Source organism: Triturus cristatus, chromosome 9 (assembly GCF_964204655.1).
Source record: "Triturus cristatus chromosome 9, aTriCri1.1, whole genome shotgun sequence".
In the NCBI taxonomy this organism is placed as follows: Eukaryota; Metazoa; Chordata; class Amphibia; order Caudata; family Salamandridae; genus Triturus; species Triturus cristatus.
The window spans coordinates 948051673-948063915 of record NC_140592.1 but is presented as its reverse complement, the minus strand read 5'-3'; positions in this window follow the sequence as shown (position 1 = coordinate 948063915).

The window sequence follows — 12243 nt, the reverse complement described above, 5'->3', positions numbered from 1 at the left end:
AAACCTCCTATATCTTGCGGCAGAGAATTCGCCGGTGTTGGAGACGGCGACGGCGTAGTTGGGAGAATATATTGATCCCATTCATCGTCAACTTGGTTATCTTGAAGGAGTTCTCCTTCTTCCAGTTGATCGGCGTCACTGTCTTCTAAGTCATCTCTGATTGTCATAATCGGTGGCGATCGGATCTTCTGAGTGGAAGTTTTGGGAGAAGAGTGAGGTGGTCGTACCTGCGTCGGCTTCTCCACAGTCTGTGGCGCTTGAGAGTTTGCTTCCGGGAAACGCCGATAGTAATCGTTGATCATCAGGCGTAAGTCAGTCACCAAGGACACCGGCATGGAAATAGAGTCCTCTCTAGAAGTATGCTGAGGCTCTTCCTCTTCTTCGTAGGCATAAGACTCCTGAAAAGATTCATATCTCCGTGAATCTTTCGGAGGACGATCCTGAAATGAGAAGACTGCTTGCACCTCATGAAATTCCTCCTCATCTGTTTCCTGACTCTTAATGCGAAGTTGGGAAGGACTATAAGCCACTCCTGAAGACTCCTCATCATCGGACTGTAAGTCTAGTAAAGTAGAAGGCGGCAGCGGAGAAAGTTTTGTCCATGATGTAAAATCTGTAGACTTAGTCTGCTTCGTCGACGAGCCCGTCGACGACGCCATAGACTTCAATGTTATTTTCTTTACCTTAGGCGATTTAAAAGTTCCCGTCGACGAGACTGTCGTCGACGGAGTAAGCTGTATTATCGTCGACACCGTAGTCGTTGACGACGAAGTCTTCGTCGACGATGGAAATGTGGCCATCGACGGAATCGTCAACGGGCTTTTCTTCGACGACGAGGTTTTAGTCGTCGTCGATGCCGCTGTCGTCGTCGATATGGTGGTCGTCGACGGAGTCGTCGTCGATATGGTGGTCGTCGGCGGAGTCACCGTCGACGTAGTCGTCGACGGTTTCAAAGCAATAATCGCCGGCGACGCCCTAATTTTCGTCGACGGGGCTGAGGAAACTTCTCTTGACTCTTTAGATTTTTTAAGAGGAGTCTGAGGTAATGAAGACGCAGGGGCCCCTTTGTCTTTTGTCTTCTGCTTTTTCAGCTCTGAGCTATCTTCCGAAGTTGAAGATTTTCTCTTCTTTGAAGACTTAGAATCCTCCTCAGAGTCAGAATCTGAAGTGACCTTCTTTTTCTGAAGCCACAGCAGAAGACGTGCCTCCCTGTCACGGAGGGTCTTCGCAGAAAAGGTTCTGCAATGTTTACAGTCCTTAGGCACATGTTTAGGGTGCAAGCAATATAAGCAGTCCTTATGTGGGTCCTCAGAGAACAATCTAGGCTTTCCACAGGATCTGCAGGGCCTGAAAAGCCTCTTTTTAGAGCTTTCAGCCATCCTGAACAAGAAAAGGTGAAGCAGAATACCTTAATCCAGCCAGAAGATGAAAATTCTAGATGAACCAGAGGTCAAAAGTTCACACAGGAACAAAACTGAGCAAGGCTCAGGGAGACTCCTCCTCACACGAAGGCGGTTGGAAATCTGAGGCAGGAAGGCTCTGCTGGGGAGTGTGAGGGCAGGGCTAGCAGCCGATTGGTTGAGTCTTGGACCACATAATGATGAGATTTGGTTACCAAATAAGAGGATTCCCTATGGGATTTTGCTATGCAGTTTTCTTATACTGCTGTGGTCATTCTGTTACCGTGAGACTCCCACCATGACGACGCGGAAGATACAAGCATGTGAATCTATGAAAGATTCAATACTGGAGAAGTGACACCATGCTCTCCCTCCGGCAGCAGCTCTTGTTCCTGAGCCTGGGAGTTGTTCACATGTCTTCCGGGTAGTCTGGTATCTGTCTAAGCGTCAGTGACTTTGTAAGGCCACTGGACTAGCTGGAATGCAGAGTGAGCAACTTTCTAAAGTTGCTTAACTTTAGTAATAAATATAAATCTGGCCTAGCCATCATCCGTTTTGACTCTTTCACATGCAGGGTGGCACAAACAGTGATGAAGCCCTGAGTGAACACTTTGCCTTACATGACCTTGGTACTCTGGGAACCATGTACTAGAGACTTATAAGTAAGTCAGTCCTTGCCATTTGGGTATATCCAATTAAACATACCTTTTACAATGGGTTAAAACACTGGCACTGTGGTCTGGACAGCGGGCCTCCGTTCACTCTCAAAGTAAAAAAAAAACAGCAGCTAATAGTCTACAGTATACAGTACAGTATAACACATATAGTATATGTTGGACTTGGCCCTTTTTCCATGAATTTTTTCGTTTTTTAATACAGATAATCAGTGTTAAGGTGCAGGTGCTCCCTTCTCCCAAGATGGCTGCCACAGGCCCCGGCTACTGCAGAGTGGTCTTCATAGTAGCACCCTAGCTGCCAGGAGCTGGCTGGAACCCCACAACAATGTTGCGACACCAGCCCGCCTTTTTTGTCCCATAGGTAGAATGGGGAAGCTCCTGGAATGTGCTGGAACCTTCTAGAAGGGAGGTGTGGTTTTTACTTTTGCCGCCTTAGCTAGAGGTCACCTGACCTAGGGATACATAAGTAAGGGAGGGAACTTTTTGTAGTTAGATGGCCAGTTGGGGTGAAGCAGAGCTGGAGAATCCACACAGGAGTGTAGGCGGTAGGGCCTAGCCAGGGACTTATGCCTCTGAGAGTGACAGGGCTTAGGTGCTGCCTCTTAAGTGAGTGAGGGATCCTGTGAAACCCACTGATCTTGCCCAGCAGTAGGAGGACCCAGGGAACCTCTGCCCAGCCTGACTAGGAAGGACCTAGTCGCCAACTCATCCCCTACCCCCCAAGAAACAGAATCCCAAGGGCACCAGTATCATCTGCGCCACAAAGACTGACTTTTGAAACTGCAGAAGTAACATCCTGAAACTTCCTGCCAAGCTGAATATTGTAACTGCATGAAACGACTGATTGCCTGACTGCTGGTGATCGACCAGGTGCTGGCGCTGTGTTTCCTGCGCTGCCAGACCTGACCTGTGACCCCCTGTGCAGATCTGCTGTCTAGCGCGGAGCTGGCCGAGCGCCCGCTTAATTTGTGACCCCCCCGGGTGCCAGGACCCGCAACGCAATCACCGCCGCGGCCCGTAGGCCTCAGGGAAGTGTCAGTGACAAGTTGGAGCCCGCGGAGAAGCCCGGGGCCCCGCCGCTGCCGTCGCAGCGCCCGAAGGAAGAACGAGTGTCCGGGAGTGTCCCGCGCCGTTGCGCGAATCGGAAGGAGGACCTGGAGCGGAACCGAGCGACGAGATCAAGGTAACCCCCCGGGGGCTGGGAGGTAGCGCGGCCATGTGGCGGCCTGAGACTCGCCCCCCCCTGCTCCCCGGGAGTCGTGGGAAGGCCCGGTGCGCCCCCTGCCAAGTGGGAGCGACACCGCATGCAGGAACTGTGACTTTCCCCCCTCCGTGGGATTTCCCGCCGTAATTGTGAGTCTCCCCTCCGTGGGATTACCCTCTCCTGGGGACTGCCGTTCGCAGGACTCAACAGTGCTCAATGCGTTCTATGTCCCCGTAGCGCTGATCGCTCAATTGTACTCAACAGTGCTCAATGCGTTCTATGTCCCCGTAGCGCTGATCGCTCAATTGTATTCAACAGTGCTCCATGCGTTCTATGTCCCAGTAGCGCTGATTATTCAGTTGTATTTAACAGTGCTCAATGCGTTCTATGTGGGAGTAGCACTGATCGTCCCATTGTATTTAATAGTGCTCAATGCGTTCTATGTGGGAGTAGCGCTGAACGTCCAATTGTATTTACCAATGCTCAATGCGTTCTATGTTAGAGTAGCGCTGATCGTTCAAGTGTATTTACCAGTGCTCAATGCGTTCCATGTTAGAGTAGCGCTGATCGTTCAATTGTATTCAACAGTGCTCAATGCGTTCTATGTCTCAGTAGCGCTAATCATTCCTGTGTATTCACCAGTTCACAAGCGCTCCTTTCGCCAGTGAAGGTCCCAAGTGCAAGGCGCTTACTGTACCCACCACGCTTATGCTCAGGGTGCTAGGCAGGCATTATACAACCGCAAGTTATGCTCATGTGCCTTTGTTTCTTCGTAGACACCAGTAGTGCCACGTGTGCAGGCCCCGGCCCGCAGCACTAGGGAAGTTCATACTGCAGGGATTGCTGAGGTAACAGTAATAAGGAACTGTAATGCACATGTTAAAGTGTATAGGTAATGAGAAACTGTAATGCAAATGTGAATGTGTATAAGCTAAGATACATTGCCCTCCAAGATCACCGTGTGTGATCCTTTGATTAGATAAAACCTGATTAATTTGCATTTCACCTTATTGTGTGGCGTCCATTATTGTGTGCGTTTACTGCTTCAGAGGATGCGTGTGTTGTATGGTCGCTTAACACACAGGCCTTTGGGTGCCCAGCCGCTCGTGTCACGTTACCCCCTTAGGGCCTGGAGACCCCAGGTCTTACATTGTTGGCGAGCGGTGGGATTTTAGGACCTGTGACCATACAGCACCCTTCCGTGAAGCGGAGGGCGCCACAATTAAACGCCTATTGTTTTTTTTCCAAAAAGCTCTGAAACCATTGATTGCTGTGTTTATTGATTCCACTGTCCAGGCTGAGTGTGTAAAAGAATCCTGGTTAGCTGGTTACTGTCACCCATATCCTAGGAATTTCTTCCTTAGTATCTAGGTCCCCACCTGTCACGATGGATTTCCGGTTAGCTGACCTCGAGAGGTACACTGTAAAGCAACTGAGAGAGTTCGGGCAGGGGATGGGGGTGCCTGGGGTGCGGAAGGCCAAAGGACCGGAACTCTGTACCGCCATTAGGGCATGGGTAGAGGCCCACCCAGAAGGGAGAGAGGATGAGGGACAGGAGGCGCCAGATGCACCTCAGGAGGAGAGCGCCCAGGAAGTACTAGACATATTAAATGTAGATGTGTCTGAAAATGTGCCCCCAGGGAGACGTTCTGGGGCCAGTAGTAAGACAGGGTCTAGGAGGAGCGCGTCTCCAGAGGAGTACGAGGACAGGAGGGAAGAGAGGCAATTAAAGTGGGAGCTGGCTAAATTGGAGCATGAAAGAGAAAGAGAGAGAGAGAACAAGAAATGGGCAATGGAGGAAAAGAAGATGGCGCACGAGCTGCAGCTGAAAGAGTTGGAGCTACGCGCCCTCCAATTAAGTGCGTCCAATAGGGACGATGGTGGCAGCATACCGAGAGATCCCCAAGACCCAACATTCTATTTACCCAGGGTGTTTGAGGAGGCATTGGGGTGTGACCCTGAAGGGGGTGGTGCAGGGATCTTCCAACCCAGCGAGGGGGAGAGGTTGCGAATAGCCCAGCTAGGTCCCAGGGAAGAGAGAGGGTTGTAGGGCCTCACGACCTATCTATAGGAAGGCGTGAGACGGGGAGGTGTCCCGAGGTGCCCCAACCGCAGTCTCAGGGCCTGGAGAGTTCCGTAAGTGAGCCCCATGTTGGGAGCCTAGGCTGTCCTGATGTGCCGTCCAGGGAAGGGGAGCCCCTAGTGTCAGGAGGACCCGGGGTATCTGTCAGCAGAGCTCCTGAGGTTCTGGGGTTGGCCCAGTCGCAGGGTTTAGATCCTGGGCTGGGATGCCAGGTTCAGGGGTTGCCTGACCTGGCGGGTGGGGCATCTGTTACCAGTGTTCCCCCAGAACTGTCTTCCAGGGGTACTTCTCCTGTTGGGAGGGTGCGGAACTCTGGGAGGGGGTGCAGGGGGAGGGAAGACTCGCCCCTGGCACCGGTGCAGCCTAAGAGTTTAGACCCTAGGTTGGGGAACCAGTTGAAGGGTAAAGGCCCTAGACTGGGGAGAGAGTGGTGGTCTGCGGGTGCCTCGCATGGGAGGAAGGTGAGGAACCCCAGAAGGAGAGGTAGGGGGAGGAGAGCCTCGCCCCTGAAGGCTGGTCAGCCTGAGGGTGCGGACCCCAGGTGGAAGGACCAGTGGCAGTTTGGGACTGCAAGAGTAGGAGAGTGGTCAACGGGCACTACAGGCCTGGGGCTACTGCCCCCCACTCTGCGAGACCACACGGGCCAGAGACATCTGGATGGCCCAGGGGCTGGTCCTGGCCACACCTAGCTAGGGAGCCCCAGTGGGGTGGTTTCGTTGGTCCAGGGAGGTCTGAGAGGGAACCGTCGGGTTCCAGAGTGGAGGAGAACCTGCAGGTGCTCCTGCAGTTGTGGGCCTGCGTCCACCTTTTCTCGCTCCAAGCAGGGAAGACCATCAAGGCATTGATCGGTCTACCCAGGCTTTTGGCTGGAAGGGGGTTGTGTTGGACTTGGCCCTTTTTCCCTGAATTTTTTCGTTTTTTAATACAGATAATCAGTGTTAAGGTGCAGGTGCTCCCTTCTCCCAAGATGGCTGGCACAGGCCCCTGCTACTGCAGAGTGGTCTTCATAGTAGTACCCTAGCTGCCAGGAGCTGGCTGGAACCCCACAACAATGTTGCGACACCAGCACGCCTTTTTTGTCCCATAGGTAGAATGGGGAAGCTCCTGGAATGTGCTGGAACCTTCTAGAAGGGAGGTGTGGTTTTTACTTTTGCCGCCTTGGCTAGAGGTCACCTGACCTAGGGATACATAAGTAAGGGAGGGAACTTTTTGTAGTTAGTTGGCCAGTTGGGGTGAAGCAGAGCTGGAGAATCCATGCAGGAGTGTAGGCGGTAGGGCCTAGCCAGGGACTTATGCCTCTGAGAGTGACAGGGCTTAGGAGCTGCCTCTTAAGTGAGTGAGGGATCCTGTGAAACCCACTGATCTTGCCCAGCAGTAGGAGGACCCAGGGAACCTCTGCCCAGCCTGACTAGGAAGGACCTAGTCGCCAACTCATCCCCTACCCCCCAAGGAACAGAACCCCAAGGGCGCCAGTATCATCTGCGCCACAAAGACTGACTTTTGAAACTGCAGAAGTAACATCCTGAAACTTCCTGCCAAGCTGAATATTGTAACTGCATGAAACGACTGATTGCCTGACTGCTGGGGATCGACCAGGTGCTGGCGCTGTGTTTCCTGCGCTGCCAGACCTGACCTGTGACCCCCTGTGCAGATCTGCTGTCTAGCGCGGAGCTGGCCGAGCGCCCGCTTAATTTGTGACCCCCCCCCGGGTGCCAGGACCCGCAACGCGATCACCGCCGCGGCCCGTAGGCCTCAGGGAAGTGTCAGTGCCAAGTCGGAGCCCGCGGAGAAGCCCGGGACCCCGCCGCTGCCATCGCAGCGCCCGTAGGAAGAGCGAGTGTCCGGGAGTGTCCCGCGCCGTTGCGCGAATCGGAAGGAGGACCCGGAGCGGAACCGAGCGACGAGATCAAGGTAACCCCCCGGGGGCTGGGAGGTAGCGCGGCCGTGTGGCGGCCTGAGGCTCGCCCCCCCTGCTCCCCGGGAGTCGTGGGAAGGCCCGGTGCGCCCCCTGCCAAGTGGGAGCGACACCGCATGCAGGAACTGTGACTTTCCCCCCTCCGTGGGATTTCCCGCCGTAATTGTGAGTCTCCCCTCCGTGGGATTACCCTCTCCTGGGGACTGCCGTTCGCAGGACTCAACAGTGCTCAATGCGTTCTATGTCCCCGTAGCGCTGATCGCTCAATTGTACTCAACAGTGCTCAATGCGTTCTATGTCCCCGTAGCGCTGATCGCTCAATTGTATTCAACAGTGCTCCATGCGTTCTATGTCCCAGTAGCGCTGATCATTCAGTTGTATTTAACAGTGCTCAATGCGTTCTATGTGGGAGTAGCGCTGATCGTTCAAGTGTATTTACCAGTGCTCAATGCGTTCCATGTTAGAGTAGCACTGATCGTTCAATTGTATTCAACAGTGCTCAATGCGTTCTATGTCTCAGTAGCGCTAATCATTCCTGTGTATTCACCAGTTCACAAGCGCTCCTTTCGCCAGTGAAGGTCCCAAGTGCAAGGCGCTTACTGTACCCACCACGCTTATGCTCAGGGTGCTAGGCAGGCATTATACAACCGCAAGTTATGCTCATGTGCCTTTGTTTCTTCGTAGACACCAGTAGCGCCACGTGTGCAGGCCCCGGCCCGCAGCACTAGGGAAGTTCATACTGCAGGGATTGCTGAGGTAACAGTAATAAGGAACTGTAATGCACATGTTAAAGTGTACAGGTAATGAGAAACTGTAATGCAAATGTGAATGTGTATAAGCTAAGATACATTGCCCTCCAAGATCACCGTGTGTGATCCTTTGATTAGATAAAACCTGATTAATTTGCATTTCACCTTATTGTGTGGCGTCCATTATTGTGTGCGTTTACTGCTTCAGAGGATGCGTGTGTTGTATGGTCGCTTAACACACAGGCCTTTGGGTGCCCAGCCGCTCGTGTCACGTTACCCCCTTAGGGCCTGGAGACCCCAGGTCTTACAGTATAATACATTGATATCATAGAACATACCATCTTACGTGAATAACAGTAATGTTGTGCAGGGGCGTTAACTTAGAACTCGAGTTCAAAAGTCGAAATGCAGGAAATATTACATGAGGCCACAGAGATGTTTCTGAGTCAATAGTGCAAGACCAAAATAAAAATTAGTACTAGGAAATTCCAGAGATAAAGACCACAGTGGCAAAACTGGAGTGGAGCCGAGGAGGGTTCCTCCTGATAGATGTTTTCAACATTGGAGTGAGGGGGGGGGAGAAATAACCTCTTTCACTTCAAAATCTTTCAGTTTACCTTACCTCTCTCAGCGTCTGTCCCATTTTATCTATCAATATTAGCTCTCTACCTGCCTTGTATTTCACTATACATATTTCACGATCTCTGCCTCTTTCTACTTCTAATTGTAACTTACCTCTCCTTCCTGCTTACCACTCTCTCTGTCTCACCATGGGGTGACCCTTAACCCTCTCTGTCTCAAAACTCCATCTCTAACTCTCTGTACCTCACTCTAAAACCTTATTTGTCTCTTCTTTTTGGCTACGTACCCTTTCTCACTTTGCCTTCTGCTCTCCCTACTTTACCAGTTTTTAGCCCTCATTCTAGCTCTACTTCCCTTCTCCCTATTCTTCACCTCTCTCACTATACATTTTGTTTACTGCTCTGTCTTTCTCCTGTCCTTCCCTCCCTTCAATTTCTCTTCCTTCACAGAGCTGGGGATAATAATAGTCTAGCGAGAGATTGCTTGCAAGAAATGTGTACACATGGAAAAAAACAGGGGGGGGGGGGGCGTCAAAGTATGGAAGAGAATTAAGGAAACAATGATCGGATTTCACTCAATAAAATGGCTAAAATCCTCGGAGCAGTGTTTCAACTGTGACTCTCACTGAGAATGTCAATTGTGAAGGGGGATGTAATTGTTATTACGAATATCCATAAATGAAAGCTACAGTTTTAAGTGCTGAAATCATATGCTTTCATCTAATATTATATATCAGACCATTAAAAATGTCCCACGCCGCTATGTATTTGCTACAGTATGAGAGCATGCTGGTCAAATATTGAATTTAACGTAAAATATTGTCGTTACAAGGCAAAAAGTCAAATTCCAATCAAAAAAGTGACTTTATCGATGCTTGTTCTAGTGCTCTTTGGCATTATTTAGCTAGCGGACGGTAGGCACTTTGAATTTTCAGGTGATTATGCACCTCCATATATCTGAGAGTTAAACATATAACTTAATATGGGTTCGCATCCCAAGCTCTTTCAGTAGATGTAATCGAGTTATAAATTCAAAGTTGTTCTGAAAATGGGCCCCAAAGTTTAACTTGCTCTAAGCCCATAAAGATTATTATGATGGCAATGATCTCTTACTTGGGAGTAACGAGCAGATAACAAATGTTTTAGAAATTCGTAAGGCATGCACACCAAAGTGAGGGAACAAGACGCAACTTTCTGTATAAAAATCTTGGAGGATTGGGCGCATAGAGTATAGGCTCTTTAAGGCCAACCCCAATATCAACATTAATCTTACTGCCTCGTAACTATCCTAGGCTCAGTTTCCGTCCTTCTGGGGAGCCTGTTACAAGCACCCGTTATCTCCTACGTGAAATAGTTTTGAAGGTTGGATTGGAGCCCCCATTTGACTGTGAATGCTCTCATGGGAAGTACTTGTCTCTTTCATAAAGTCCAGTGACACCAAATATATGGGAATACATGCACACTGAAACCACCCTACAATCATTAGACTGCTTACAATAGGAGTACAATTACACTCATAACAAAGCGTGGGATGCACAAGACCTCAATACTATCAAAAACAGACAACCCACTCTCTATACAAGCAACCTTCAATAAAGACTGGCCCTGGTGTGAAAAGTTCAAACAGAGCAAACATGACATGGATCTCTCAATGAGAATGGTGGCCTTCTCTACGATGCCTTAAGCACAACCCGAAAGCACAGACAAACAATTTCCTCAGGCCAACAGATACAGCTCTACAAGGTACCCACAAAAACAATTGTTGATGTCTTTTCCGTTGGTTTCAAGTTGCTTGTCCGTGTTCTGTAAACATATAATGGTGCTTTTAGAGTATCAAATGCTAAATAATCCCTCATTTAGCTTTTGGTTCTGTGTGCTGTAGCTGGAGAAAAAAAGCCTCCAATCTTTTCATGTCGCTTTTCTGCTCTGTGCTACTGTATGGTACCGTGGTGTTGGCACCAAGTACAGGAACACAGTTGAGGGTCTGGAACCAGGTTTTGGCCTTAAAATGCAGCTGGGACCGGAATCCAGTTATTCCACTGTACCAACATGGTACTCCTCCCTAGCATCAGGCCCACTAACAAAAAGCCCTGGGGGAAGGAGTTCCTCACATTTTCCCAGGTTTGCAAAGGGAACTAACCTATGATGACTCATGGGAGTGAAGCCACACTGGGTGGACAGCAGGGTAATCCTGAGTTCTTGGGCCATGGTGGGGGACGACTTCCCTCCCTTCTGTGCAGTTGCAAAAAAGGTGTGATCCAGAGATCCGATACACTACCTCTTCTCTGTGCTGGCAGAACTGGCAGATCATTAATGTAAGCCGCAGGTGACCTCATATGAAGGCAAAGGGCCTGATTTAGAGTTTGGTGGACCAGTTACCCTGTCACAAAAGTGGCAGATGTTCCACCTGCCTTATTAAATGTGCAATAGGATATAATACACTTGTAGTAAGGCAGGTGGGATGTACGTCATATATGCCCCATACGCCAAACTCTAAGGCAGGACCAGAGCTACTAAATCCTGGGAGAGGACCGATGATGTTTGTAACTTCATCCACATCTTGGCACAAGCAGCACCAACGTGAAACCCAGTGTGAGCTGGTGCTCCCAGTTAACTTAGAATCCGTTGTGGGTTATGAGTGATTCTTCTGGCTTCCAAATTTAACCCCGGCTGCTGATATTCCACTTAAGCAGGCCCAATAGCTCAGTAGATTTATGTAACGGCATCAGAGCCCTGAGGGTCACACGCTTGATGTCTAGTGGAATTACTCAACCATTCATCATTGTGAAGATGACTGTGTAATACTGAGTTGGGTACTGGTACCTTCTGTTGAAAGGTCGATTGAAAACCTCAAGGTAGTTAGGGATACATAAGCACACATTCAATTATTTTCATCCTTGGATCTCTGAACTAGTCGTCTAAGAACGTACTGCAGACTGGATGACTATGTATCTTATGCCCACGGTGGTACGAAGGCAGAGGTGCGCTAGATCCCATTGGTCACTGTGTAATCTTTAGTGAAAGATGGTGCAACGATGCAAATCTGAAGCTGTTGGTTGTAGGTGTTCAACAATTTTCTTTGCCTTTTCTGATCACACTAGACATCTTTTATGCAGACTAATGTTGGCCTTCAATTGTCTGAAGGGAGTAGAGGTCTAAGGCAGTGTACCTAAATCTTGTCTACAAGAATGCCTATGAAGCACATTGAAGAACACATTGCTGAGTCTGTGCTGCTACTGCACTTCGTGCCCTCCCCCATCTACCCCTTCAAGTAAGCCTGGGTAGGAGCTTCATTCACCCCTAAACTGACGACACACAATATTCCATTTCTTTTTCATTTTTCTTCACCCATCTTTAGTCCCATTTCTCTGACTCCATCAAAGCTATACACCCCTGTATGCCCCTCCACCCACAACTGTGTCAAATTCATCCAGGCCTAAAGTCCTTTACATCCCCGCCACCACAGCACCACATCCCTTATCTGACCCCATAATATTTCGGACCAGCATCCGCACGCCTTCCCTGCTCTTCCATCTTTCCCATGCTCTTCCATCTTTCCTTTCTACCACTGTGATATCAGCAAGGTATCAAATAATGCACATACACACAATCCACCCATTTCTTTTTTTTTGCC